Source organism: Pinus tabuliformis, chromosome J, assembly GCF_031772625.1.
Source record: "Pinus tabuliformis cultivar Carrire ecotype Pingquan chromosome J, CPIR1, whole genome shotgun sequence".
NCBI classification, from domain to species: Eukaryota; Viridiplantae; Streptophyta; class Pinopsida; order Pinales; family Pinaceae; genus Pinus; species Pinus tabuliformis.
The window spans coordinates 243,007,441-243,021,779 of NC_142295.1; the positions used below are offsets into that span (position 1 = coordinate 243,007,441).

General features: G+C 42.9%; 1 protein-coding gene across 1 annotated transcript in view; it reads right to left on the bottom strand.

Moving 5' to 3' along the window:
• Nucleotides 1-14,339, bottom strand: part of LOC149226658 (uncharacterized) — a 230,011-nt gene that overhangs the window by 148,316 nt on the left and 67,356 nt on the right. The gene's annotated exons all lie outside the window — the stretch shown is intronic.

The window sequence follows — 14,339 nt, forward strand, 5'->3', positions numbered from 1 at the left end:
CAAAGGTTGAAAGTGTAGTTCATTATCTTGGCAGGGTCAAACAAGTGATGATTTGATTGTTATTAGTGAGGCAGTTGAACCCACAAAGTTAGTCAGGATAGTTGTAGCGGTACTTCCTAAGTCTTGGGAGGTCTTTGGAGATGTTGTTACCTCTAGGGAGAATCTTCCCAATTGGGACAGATTCTGGGATGATTGTGTGCAACATGAGATACGGAAGACTAGCAGTGGTGGGGTGAAGATAGCAAATGAGGAGGATGTAGCCTTGACATCCAGGAGGAAGAACAAAGGGAAAGCCAAGAAAGGGGCCTCATCAAATGGGGCTAAGGGAAAGGAGAAGAAGAAGAAGAAAGATATGGATATGTCCAAAATCAAACGTTGAGCATGTCAGAAGATGGGACACTATGTTGCTACGTGTCTTGAGAGGAAGAACAAGGGGAAGAAGGGTACTGCAACTTCAGCAGAGGTGGAGCAGTTTGCTTCACAGTTTGACCAGGACTTTGCATTTATTACTTCTACATCTAGCAGGAGTACATCATCCGATGTGTGGTACATAGAGAGTGGGGCTTCCTACCATATGACAGGTGCATGAGAGTTCTTTTCAAAGCTTGTAGAGAGGGAACTTGATATTGAGATTGTACTAGGAGATGACCGCACTGTGAGAGTTGTTGGTGTGGGGACTATGACCTTTGAGAGGGAGTGTTTGCCTCCTTTGAAGGTCATGGATGTTTTGTATGTTCCAGAGATAAATAAGAACTTGATTTCAGTGTCTACTATGGAGGAGAAGGGGTTTGACATCACCTTCTCGGAAGGGAAGGTATTGATGCATCTTAGGGGAGCTTCCATCACTTTGGCCAAAGCAATTGGAGTCTGCTCTGGGAAACTATACATATTCAGTTTTCAGTCAGTAGGAGCATTGGTGAGTACCACATCTGGTAGCACTCACACTAGTACCACCAGCAGTAGAGACTTGTGCGAGTTATGGCACCAGAGGATGGCACATATGCATCATAGAGCTTTGAGAGTACTAAGGGATATCACTACTGGAGTTCCTAATTTCAATGTCGAACATTATGAGGTCTACAGAGGGTGTGCTTTAGGCAAGTACACCAAGTTACCATTCCTAGTGAGCGACAGCAGATCTACAAGTATACTAGACTTGATTCATACTGATGTTTGTGGTTGTATGTCTCATGTGTCTTTGGGTTGTTATGAGTATTATGTTATATTCATTGATGACTACTCTAGGAGGACTTGGATATATTTCCTGAAGACCAAGGGTGAGGCCTTCAATCGCTTTAAAGAGTTCAAAACTCTTGTGGAAAAGCAGATAGGTAGGAAGATTTAGGTCTTGAGGTCAAACAATGGTGGTCAGTACACCGATGGTGGGTTTTCTAACTTCTGTGCACACAAGGGCATTAGGAGAGAGTTCATGGTTCCTTACAACCCCTAGCAGAATGGGGTGTCTGGAAGGAAGAACAGAGCTATTGTTGGGTCTAATAGAGCGATGATTCATGATCAGGGGTTGCCTTTGTTTTTGTCGACTGAGTCCTGCAATACTGTTGTTTATCTTCGGGTTTTCATAGAGCATTGGGGAATATGACTCCGGAGGAGGCTTTCACGGGAGAGAAGCCTCATGTGGGACATCTTCGTATCTTTGGATATCTCACATATTCTTATATCCCCAAGGAGCAGAGGATGAAGCTAGAACTCATGGCAGAGAAGGGTATCTTTATGGGTTACAACGAGACTTCGAAGGCCTACCAGATCTTCATTCCTTCTAAACAGGGAGTGGTGATTAGGAGGGATGTGAAGTTCGAGGAGAAGAGGGCCTATCGGAGATCACGGGAGTATGATGAGAGAGAGTCACAAACTTCTCCTCAGCAAGGAGGTCAGGTACAAGGAGCAGGATCTCAGGGTTCTGGATCGACTGGTACAGGAGGTACTTCAGTGTTAGTGACATTTGGGGCACCAGTGGCGAGTTCATCAAGCATTGCTTTAGGGAGTCCACTGGTACATAGTTCACATGGCACTTCAGCTGACACAGGCACAAGTGCCAGTACAGGTTCTTCGAGGCCAGGTGCTGGTACAAGCACACCAGGGTCAGTGGGCAGACCTTCAGGTTCACCAGACTTGGGGGCAGAGGATGAGGTTCCCTATGGGAAAGCTTCTTCAGGGAAGAGGAGGCCCAAGTGGCTTCAAGACACCTTAAAGGAAGCGAAGTCCATTGGTCCTCTAAAGAGGCTAAACAAGGAGAGTGTGCCACCTGAGCGGTTTTGCAGTTATGTAGCCAAGGCTACCAACATTGTTGACTCTGAGCCTACTAGCTATGAGGAGGCTGCCAACCAGGAGGTATGGAGAGAGGCTACGATGGAGGAGTATGCCTCTATCATTAAGAATAATGTATGGGAAGTGGTGCCTAGGCCTGAGGGAAAGTCAGTTGTGACTTCCAGGTGGCTCTACAAGATCAAGCATGCTGCGGATGGCATTGAGAAGTTCAAGGCGAGGTTTGTGGCTAGAGGGTTCTCACAAATAGAGGGAGTTGACTATGATGAGACTTTCGCCCCCGTAGGTCGGTACACTTCTATCCGGTCCCTTATTTCTATTGCTGTAGAAATGGGTTGGCAGATCCATCAAATGGATGTGAAGACCACATTTCTGAATGGAGTTATAGAGGAGGAGGTGTATGTTGAGCAGCGATAGGGATTTGAGGTTCTTGGGCGAGAGACCCATGTATGTCAGTTGAGGCGAGCACTCTACGGACTTAACCAAGCTCCGAGAGCTTGGTATTCGAGGATTGATACTTACTTGCAGCAGATGGGTTTCACAAAGAGTGATGCAGGTCTGAACCTATACTACATTGTTGTAGGGGATGACCCACTCATTCTTGTGTTGTATGTTGATGACTTTTTCATTACTAGGGCAAAGAGACCGATTAGTGGTTGCAAGGAGGATCTTGCAATGGAGTTCGAGATGAAGGACATTGGGCTGATGCATTATTTTTTGGGGCTTGAGGTGTGGCGGGAGGAGGGGCATATCTTTCTAGGGTAGGTGCGCTATGTTGTGGATGCGTTGAGTAGATTTCACATGGCAGATTGTAGACCAATGTCTACACCTATGATCACTAACTCGAAGAAGCTTGATGCTTCAGTTTAAATTCTAGTTTGGTGGATCCCACATTGTATAGGAAGCTTATTGAGTCCTTGATAGATATTATCTAGTCAACACTAGGCCAGATATATGCTTTGCAGTGAACACACTTAGCCAGTTCATGGTTGAGCCCAGGAGGGTGCACTGGGTAGCTACAAAGCACATTCTTCGCTATGTGCAGGGGATTGTTGATTATGGTCTAGACTATAGGCAGGGAGATGGAGTGAGGTTGGCAGGTTACACAGATTCAAATTGGGCAGGTTGTGCTTCTGACAGGAAAAGCACTTCTAGGTGTTGCTTCGGATTGGGTTCGACAGTTGTGTCATGGTTCAGTCGAAAGCAAAAGTCAATTGCTTTGAGCTCTTCTCACGCTGAGTATATGGCTGCTAGCCAGGCTAGTTGAGAGGCCATTTGGGTTCACAAGTTGTTGTATGGCCTATTTGATCAGGAGTTGAGATCGACGGTTATTCACTGTGATAATTAGAGTTGCATTAAACTGAAGGAGAATCCAGTGTTTCATGACAGATCAAAACACATTGACATCAAATATCATTTCATCAGGGATTATGTTCAGAAAGGGAAAATGAAGCTGGAATATATATCAACAGATGAGTAGGTGGCCGATGTTCTCACGAAGTCCTTGCCAAGAGGCAAGCATGTCCATTTCAGGGACAATATGGGTGTGGTGAGAAACACTTTCATCGGTAAGAGGGGATGTTGATTTTTAATGTACCTTGGACAAGTGGTTCCCCATGGGTTAGTCTCTACTTAGGGAAAAATCTCCAAAATAATTATTTTCCTAAGTGTGACTTTATAAAGTGAAAGTGACTTTATAAGTGGTAAAGTCAATATTAAATTATAAAGTGAAAAGTGACTTTAGACATAAAGTACAATGTGGGTACTTTATTTAATGGGTGAGTTAAAAAATAGAAAGCGATAATTTAATGCACATTTATTCTCATCCCTTGATCTAAATGAATCTGAGCCATTAGATCATAAGGTTGCCCAAAATTCATTTAGGCAAACAAAAGGGGGAAAAGAAAAGAGAGACTGCATTCATTCTTCATGAGAAGATTGGAGAAAGGAGGCTAAAAGCTGGAGAAAAGTTCTGAAGGAGAAATTTGTTGCAGCAAGCTGAAGGAGTGATTTATGGGCAAAGATGGGCACAGAAATCGAGGTATAGAAAACAACATAAGGTAGAGTACGAATAGCATTGAATGTTGTGAGTTGCATGCCATTCGAGACAAGTTTTTGACAAAAAAAGTGGGAAAAGAATTTGTACAGTTCGTACAAAAATTCTTACAGTACAATCCGCACAGTCGTATACGTACAATACATATTTTCAGCGTCAAGTGGACACAGAAATCGATGCAAAGTGGGCACGGTTTTCAAGGAGTTTTGGGCTAAAGAGATAAGATGTATTTTGTTGTTTTATTTTGTCTGCGAATGTATTTTTCCTGAACTTGAAAGATAAATAAATTTGAAGAGCTCTCTAACAGGCTTTCCCCCGAGAAGATTGAAGGGGTTTTGCCTGGGTCTTAGTTGACCAAAAATATGTGTGTATTTTTATGTGTGTTGCTGGTCTGTTTATGTCCATATTTATTTTCAGCATGTGTTGACAGTCCCATGTGTTTTAATCTGAAAATTTCATTTCCATAATTCTATATGTTGAATGAATGTTTATGGGAAAGGGCATTTAACTAAATGGAGTGATAAGGTGAAATTAAAACCGGGTTGGGATTGCAGGAAATATTTTAGTCATCAAATTTCGACAGGGAGCGCAACTTAGAGATTCCATTGGGCATAATTGCAAGTTACTTTAGCTGGTATGTGTTCCTTCTAGAGATGGCTCGAATTGATTGTGGAGAGATTAGTTATGGAGGAGCAAACACCAGAGGATTTGCAGGTATTTTCCCTTATTTTAGCTGGAGATTTTGTGGTGATTAGAAGGGCCGAGTTTGAGGGAATTCTTGGGGTCGAAATTTTGCATTTCTAGAAGTACGCAGGGGTCTCCAGGCAGGTTTGCGCAAGGAATGGACGAATAGAGGTTGAGAAGAGATAAGAGTCAGAGATTGGAGGTATTCCTCGGGGGAGAATTTAGCTAGAGTTGGGAGAGTTTTTCAATGGTGGATTTGGGCTTAATTAAATAGTATCAGTATTCTGAGGCATTTTGTAATGACCCAAATGGGAATTTTCAGTAAAATTTCATGTGGGTTTTGACTCTGAACAATTTCACCAAGAAACATAACCAAAACACTGGAAATTGATAGAAACAATGAACCCAGAAATTATATGGCAATCTCATTAAAAATAACACAACATGGGGAACAATGAGAAATGCGGCAACAATAACAAAATCCAACTTTATTATATAGAGAGAAATATGTGTCAATACAATCGCTGGAAACAACCCTCCAATATATGCTATAATGTTGATGCTGACCTCCAAACTGAAACAAGAAATCAATCACTACACCTGTGGATTCTGAATGAATCCACCAAGGGGAGAGATGGCTTTTCGCCCAACTCTCACTGAATCACCCGAGGGTTTCCGTCCTGGGCTACTGGAGTAGAGAACTATGTTCTCAAACCTCTCACACAAAGACAATGCACAAATCCAAGATGTCCTCTAATGGTATCCTCCTCCTCTTTTTATAGATATGATGGACCCCTCTAGAAGCTCCTATTTTATTATTATTTTAATCATTGAGCACATTTCCCTTAATTAAAATATTTTTTTTTAATGTGGGAAATTGGTAAATCGGCCACCATGCCTCCTTAGGCCACTTAAAATCATTTCTAACTATCCCATCCTATAGATCTTCTCGTTCTGGTTCCAACGTGTTAGAGAATCTAGGGCAAAGTAGTGTAAAGTGATTCTCCATTGCTTGATAGCAATTTGTGATGTATTTTTACAATTTATCTTCTTCTTCTTATTAATGTGTGTGTTTCATCAACCGCTACCAAAACAAAATAACAAGAACACAAAGTTTGGCTCTCTGCCAGGGACAAACACTCTCCACTCTTGAGAGGAAAACCCTTTGTAAGATTTCTCTTATTGAAGCTTCTTATTTGAACAACAGCCAAACCCTAGATCCTTGACTAGGATATTCTCCAAGCATGATCCAAAATGGATCTTGGATAGACTTCTAAGTCAAAAGTGTTCCTCACAGATGAAAATGAAAGTCCAAAGATGCTCCTGGAAATAGTCCCATTGCATAGATCTTTTCATTTTGAATATACTGCAACTTGAATGGGTTAAAATGGACTTCGGATAATGAAGTTATTGCAAAAAGAAGTTTGCCTTTGTTCTTTTGAAAAGGAGGCAAATTCTTTCAAAAATGGGCTTAAGGCCTTATAAAGGAAAATCGCATCGCAAAAGGTTCAAGGGGCGGACTTAAAGCCAGGAGGAAGGGACCCCCGACCAGCAATCTCCAACATATCGCAATCAGAGGTAGGCTATATGCAATATCGGAACCCCAGGCAGCGCGACATGCGATTATGTGATTTCCGATTATCGGATCGGCGGATCAGCGTCGGCGTATGCCATGGTATTAGGGAAGAACCCTTAGGCCGTAGCAAATGTGATATGTCGATAGTGACGTGCGATCTCAGCCATCGGATCGGAAAAAGGGATCAACGGTCAGGATTTAATCGGTGGTCGAGAGATCGGTGATCCCCGATACAAAGGGTCGTTGCGACAACAATATGTCGATAGTGATATGCGATATCGACCGTCCGATCAAGGAGCAGATCAACGGTCCAGATTTAATCGGTGATCCCCGATGCCAGGGCCAATGTGATTGCGATAGCGATATGCCGATAAGGGCCGGACCCGATGGGTTTATAGACCCGATTTCATAAATTTTGAAATCCGAGAATTTGGGATTTCTGTGTATTCCCGTGTATTGAGGTTTTTAGACCTCCCGCCTATGCGATTGCGATATGCCGATGAAAGGCGGACCCGATAGGGTTTATAGGGGAGATTTCATAGAATTTGAAGTCCGAATTTCGCGCCCGATAATGTATTTCCGGTAAAACTCTGTGTATTGGAATTTTGTTCCATTTTCGGGTTTTCGCCTGAAGGAAGGCCCTGATTCCTTTGTAACAACCCCTGATCATTGTGCCACGCTGCAAGCAGACGTTTTGTAAACAACGATGCGTTTTTAACGCGCAGAGCCACAGAGCCAAAAGTCAGAGGGCCAGATGAAGAGACAGAGGAATGATTATACGCAGAGAAACAGACGGGAAGCCGCAGAGCCGGAAGGATGCCTCAAGAAAGCCAGAGAGCTCAATTGACGAGGTAGCAAGAAGCGCAGGCAGCTGAGGGAGTTTTTGGAGTCGCTTGGAGGTCGAGTGAAAAACCAGAGAGTTGAAAGTTGCTGAGACAGTCGCTTGGAGGTCGAGCGAACTGCTGATAGCTCACAGAGCCAAGAGCCGAGAGCCAGAGCCAAAGCCAGAGCCAAAAAGCCAGAGAGCTTCAGAGCCAGGGATAAGATGGTGTTCTAAGCCCATTGTGTTCTGTGTAAACCAGTGGAGTTGAGCGTGGAGCTTGTAAAAGGACTTATGCCATAATCCCAGAGAGCCTAGTCAAGTTGACTAGAGCTCAAGGAGACGTAGCCCAAGAGTTTTGGGTGAACTCCATATTATATTGTTGTTCTGTGTGTTTGTTTTATTGTTGCATTATTTACTGTCACATGTATTTACATATCAGCATAAACAACCGAATTTAAAGCGCTAAACAGTTAAAAACAAACACCAGCATACACCTATTTTCAAGCATTATTAATTCCGCAATTGGTTAATCATAAGGTCTTGGGAATATTTAAGCTTTGGAAGCTCAAGTGGTATCGCAGCCTGAGATTGATTAACCCCACCTTCAGGAAGGTGATACCAAAGTTGGTTATACCAGAGCAAGTGGTATCAGATCAGAATGCTTGATTGACAAAGCAAAGATTGCTTGTCTGAAAGGTGTTTAAACAGTCAGAGGTTGATTGTATGCTTGTTTGCAGACTGACTATTGTTTGAGTTTGCAGAGGTGAAGGGAAAGATATTGATAGCTCAGTCCAGGAAGGACAAGAAGGAAGAAGGGCTGAAGGCATTCTTCTTATCCCAAAGGACCTCAAAGCAATCCTTGAAGCACAAGAGGTTTGTTGCAAAAAGTTGCTTGAATAAGCTCTTTATTAATCTTGTTTGAAGTTCTTTTGTTCATTGGCATAATGACTACTTCTACAAGTGAGTCCTCAAATTCTGCTTTCTTCACAAGATTCTTTGATGAAGACAAGAAGCAAGACTTGTTCACCATGATGGATATGGTGAGAGAAATGTATGAGGATGGAAGGAAGAGCAGCATACTTAGAGAGCAGTTGAATTCCATGGAGGAAGAGAAGCAGTTGCTTTCTGACAAATTGCAGGAAATGGAGAGGCAACTTCACATTGCAAATATGAACCTGAAAAGGATGCATGAGTTGGAGTCATAGCTCTTTGTTGCCAAAGAAGCCTTAGTCAAGTATCAACTTGAAGAAGAGGTAAACCATTCCTGTTTGTCTTCAAATTCTTCTAAGAATGCTTGTATTGGTTCTTTTGAAAAACATACCAGAGGCATAGGTTCCAAGCTAATGTCCAAGATGGGCTATGAAGGAAAGGGCTTGGGCAAACATGCACAAGGTATTGTTGAGCCAATAATAGTTGAGGAAAGGCCTAAGTATTTGGGTCTTGGCTATGGACAATCTTACGAAGAAAGTTCCAACGCTGCCATGAAGACCATTGAAACAGTTCCAAGAAGGAGTTTCATTTCAGGTCTTCTACCTCAAGAGTGTGAAGATTGTATTCGTGGAGAATGCAATAGCTTGAAACATCATTTGCGGGATGCAGATGTTCATAAGCATGCACCTGAACCAGAGAGTTGTGGAAACTCTGAAAGCCTTGAAGAGATTGATGATTGATGGTGTTCCAAGGGGATCCACTTCTTCATTTGATTCACCTCCTCATGAAGGCAATAAAGGTGAAAGAGAAAGGTATAAATCTGGTTCTAACCATATTCCTTTTGATTATGTTCAGCATGATAAATTTCCATATAAGCATTGGAAAAAAATTGCATGTTCCTTTTGTGGTTTGGATAACCATAATGTTTCTAGATGTTGGAAGAGAATGGCCACATACAGGAAACTTTTGAAGGAAAGGAAGCAAGAATCCAAAGGTCCATTGGACAAGGCAAATCATGCTGTCAAGAGGATGCACATGTGTTGCACTTACTGCCATAAGCAAGGGCATCTTACTGAAAGGTGTTGGACTCTGAATCCAACAATGCTTCCACAGAAGTTGAAGAAAGTGGAAAGAGAAGATGGAAGAAATGGAAAGGAAGTTTCCATGGATGATGTGTTTCAGGATGATTCACATGTTGATGTTGATGTGCAGACAAAGGAAAGACCTTTGAAATGGATTGGTAAGAAATGGTTAGAGTTCTTATCCAATTAAGATTGCATGTCTATTGATGCATCTATTTGCATTTCTTTGTTAATGGAATGCAAGTTGCAAGATTTTACCAAGAAGGTGAATGGAAAAGTTGAGTAGGAGACTCACTTTATTGCTGCAACATTATATTCAGTTCAACTTCGAAAATACAGTGTGCTTAAGCGAAAGTTGAAAGATGAAATGCATACATAAGCTTGATATGCATGAACACAGGGATACTGATGATTTCCTTGTATTTGAACATGTATGTGTAATTAACTTGCAGGGTTGATTGCCTTGTTGTAAACATGCATGTAATATTGACTTGAGAAAAGTTGATTTGGTCTCCAAGATGGAGATAATGATGAAGTGTTTCATCTTTTGAAAGGAATCCTTGAGATCTTTTCCACATGCTTGACTTGAAGGGTCATTTGTTTTAAAGGCATGTTTTGTGGGCTTGTTATCTAGTCCATCATTTGTATGTAGATGTAAGACATGGAGGTAATTCACAAGATGTGAAATCTGTTTCTTTTGTTGAAGCGGGAGTTTAGGCCATCCAGTTGTTGTCTGTATTTCTGTTGTTGTTAACAGTTGTCGTTGACAGCATGTCAAACAGGTACAAATGAAAATTTTGTGAAGCAGAGGTAACTTCACATTTGTTTGAGCCACCTTGGATCAATGATCAAGGTAGAGAAGTTCAAACTACCTTCTGTGACCATCTCAGCAAGAGTTTTGCATGAAGTCAAGGAGGAAAACAGTTCTTCCCAAGAAGACCAGCACATCCAAGAAGGAGAGTGGTCAAAGGCTTTGGTTCAGAGGCACTATGCAAGGCAAGTGTATGGAGGCTGAAAGAAGAGGGTGATGTTACTCTCATTTACTGTTCAGATCAGTATATCAGTCTTTTGGAGACCAAAAGTTCTTTAGTGGGAAGGCGTGATCCAAAATGGATCTTGGATAGACTTCTAAGTCTAAAGTGTTCCTCACAGAGGAAAATGAAAGTCCAAGGATGCTCCTGGAAATAGTCCCATTGTATAGATCTTTTCATTCTGAATCTACTGCAACTTGAATGGGCTAAAATGGACTTTGGATGATGAAGTTATCGCAAAAAGAAGTTTGCCTTTGTTCCTTTGAAAAGGAGGCAAATTCTTCCAAAAATGGGCTTAAGGCCTTATAAAGGAAAATCGCATCGCAAAAGGTTCAAAGGGTGGACTTAAGGCCAGGCGGAAGGGACCCCCGATCAGCGATCTCCGACATATCACAATCGGAGGCAGGCTATATGTGATATCGGAACCCCAGGCAGCGCGACATGTGATTATGCGATTGCCGATTATCGGATCGGCATCGGCGTATGCCATGGTATAAGGGAAGAACCCCTGGGCCATAGCGAATGCGATATGCCAATAGCGATGTGTGATCTCAGCCGTCAGATCGGGAAAAGGGATCAACGGTCAGGATTTAATCAGCGGTCGAGAGATCGGTGATCCCCGATACAAAGGGTCATTACAACAACGATATGCCGATAGCGATATGCAATATCGACCGTCCAATCAAGGAGCAGATCAACGGTCCAGATTTAATTGGCGATCCCCGATGCCAGGACCAATGTGATTGTGATAGTGATATGCCGATAAGGGCCGAACCCAATAGGGATTATAGACCCGATTTCATAAATTTTGAAATCTGGGAATTCGGGATTTCTGTGTATTCCCGTGTATTGAGGTTTTTAGACCTCCCGCCTATGCAATTGCGATATGCCGATGAAAGGCGGACCCGATAGGGTTTATAGGGGTGATTTCATAGAATTTGAAGTCCGGATTTCGCGCTCGATAGTGTATTTCCGGTAAAACTCTGTGTATTGGAATTTTGTTCCATTTTCGGGTTTTCGCCTGAAGGAAGGCCCTGATTCCTTTGTAACAACCCCTAATCATTGTGCCATGCTGCAAGCAAGCATTTTGTAAACAATGATGCATTTGTAACGCGCAGAGCCAGAAGCCAGAGGGCCAGATGAAGAGACAAAGGAATGATTATACACGGAGAAACGGACGGGAAGCCGCAAAGCCGGAAGGATGCCTCAAGAAAGCCAGCGAGCTCAATTGACGAGGTAGCGAGAAGTGCAGGTAGCTGAAGGAGTTTTTGGAGTCGCTTGGAGGTCGAGCGAAAAACCAGAGCACTGAAAGTTGCTGAGACAGTCGCTTGGAGGTCGAGCGAACTGCTGATAACTCACAGAGCCAAAGCCAAGAGCCGAGAGCCAAGAGCCAGAGCCGAGAGCAAGAGCCAGAGCCAGAGCCAGAGCTAGAGCCATGAGCCAAAGCCAAGAGCCAGAGCCAGAGCCAGAAAGCCGGAGAGCTTCAGAGCCAAGGATAAGATGGTGTCCTAAGCCCATTGTGTTCTGTGTAAACCAGTGGAGTTGAGCATGGAACTTGTAAAAGGACTTATGCCATAATCCCAGAGAGCCTAGTCGATTTGACTAGAGCTCAAGGAGACATAGCCCAAGAGTTTTGGGTGAACTCCATATTATATTGTTGTTCTGTGTGTTTGTTTTATTGTTGCATTATTTACTGTCACATGTATTTACATATCAGAATAAACAACCAAATTTAAAGCACTAAACAGTTAAAAATAAACATCAGCGTACACCTATTTTCAAGCATTATTAATTCCGCAATTGGGTAATCATAAGGTCTTGGGAATATTTAAGCTTTGGAAGTGGGAGAGGTTCTTGTAAGCTTGACAAGAAGCCTTTAGTGCCCCATTTTAAGATCAAAGCATAAGTCAAATCCTTCCTCTTTCTGCACTATCACTTCCGACACTTCTTCCGGCACTTTGTCTTCCAGCACTTCGTCTTCTAATTAGAGTCTTCTTCACTTTAGAGAGATGGACTCCTTCACTAGGCTTGTGAGCCTTTGCAGACTTGATTTCTTATCCAAACAATGGATTGTTTAGCTTGTTGTCATCCCCTCCTGCACCTCGCACGTGTGGCTATTTCTAGCCCTAGAAACAGTCCTCTTCTTTCTCGGCTTCCTTCGTTTGTGAGGGTATCTTCTTCACTCTAGAGGGAGGCCTTGTAGACCTTAAATTCCAACCCAAACAACGATGATACTTGAACTGTTCTTCTCTGCCACTATAGTCGTAGTCAAACCTTCATTCCTCTGCATGTGTGATTGTTTGAACCCTATAGACAGTCCCCTTGACCTTCGTTGTCCTTCCTCCTTGCTCCACTGCGCTAATAGACCCTTTACCTTGGCTTTTCTTCGTCCTTCTTATCTCCTCTTGCTTTCGCATTTCAAAGAGAGTTGTGTGTCCAAATGAGGAGTGGACAACCTCTATAAATAGAGGTTTGTCCCTCCTCCTTTAGGCTGACTTGACAGTTACATTATTTTCATCTTTTATTTATCATTTTGCTGCTTGTAGACTTCGTTGCTGCTAGGAGAGGATTTGACCATGCTTGGAGGTGTTCCCTTGACCTTGTATGATGTCATACATGATATAACATGCCGTCAAAGGGTCTTATCATAATTACATTTTGACTTTGACTCTCTAAAAGCACTTCAAAATGTGCTTGACCTATTTTCAATGAGCAAGAAACTCACTGACAAATAATACAAAAATAATTTCTCCTCTTGAATAAATATAAATATCAAAATTACATTTATGAAGACCTAGCCTCTGCTGAATCTGCTACCTCACACTCTGGTTCTTTTTCACAACAACAGCACCAACAGTTCTCTATTTTTACTGTTTTATACATTCCCATGCCTTTGTCCATTCGTTTCCGCTTACACCGCCTCTGAGGCTTCCTCCTCAGTCGTTGTGGCTTCCTCTGCACTATGCAAGTTCACTGACTTTCTAAGGACACATAGATTCATTTGAGAGGTCCAAAACTCCACGGAGAACACATCTTACTGGTTACGACTGTAACAGCGCTCCTTTGACAATGATTGTGGGCATGCACAGAGTTTTGTCTTTGGTTTAAACGGAGGCATTATGCCCCAATCGCACTCTCCATCGCTCTGATACACCCTCCTAAATCATCGGACCAGTTACGGACCAGTTATCATAGGCCTTTCGGCCTAAGAACCCTGCGCAGGCCAAAAACATGATTACACAGGAAAACACAGGCAAAACAGTGGAAATGACTGAAGGGCGGACTTCAGGGTGTGTTACACCCATGTTTATTTCTGCATCGGGTCCGCGATTAAATCACAATCGGCGATTCGTGACTCCCGGGGATCCTTTATATTTTGGACCCATGACTCCGCCAATGGCCGACGGCCGATCCTCCACTGCTCCGATGAACCGGATGCGATGTGGTATTAAACCATGGTTTATATGCCCATCGGGTCCACAGCCTTATCGCAATCGGTGCTTTCATGCAGCAAGGCTTCTCAGCATGCAATCTGTGACGGATGCGATGAAGGTTAAGTCATATTGTAATGTAGCGGCGGGTCCGCATGCGTTCATCGCAATCAGGGGTTGCCCTTGGTGGAGGTCCGATGCGATATCGCTATCGGCGATCGCACATCGCAAAGGTCCAGGTCTAGACCTTAACGTAGACCACTCCTTTATAGCGATGCGATATGAGGTACCGGACCCGATATGTCTCAGCGCTCCCGTGTATAAGGTTTCAAGTCCGCAATCCACCTCCGATAGTGTATTTGCCTGTATATGCATAGTTTTGCCCACCGATAGTGTTAAAGCATATATACCCAAGTCTTTCTACCTCTGTTTGCGTTAGATGC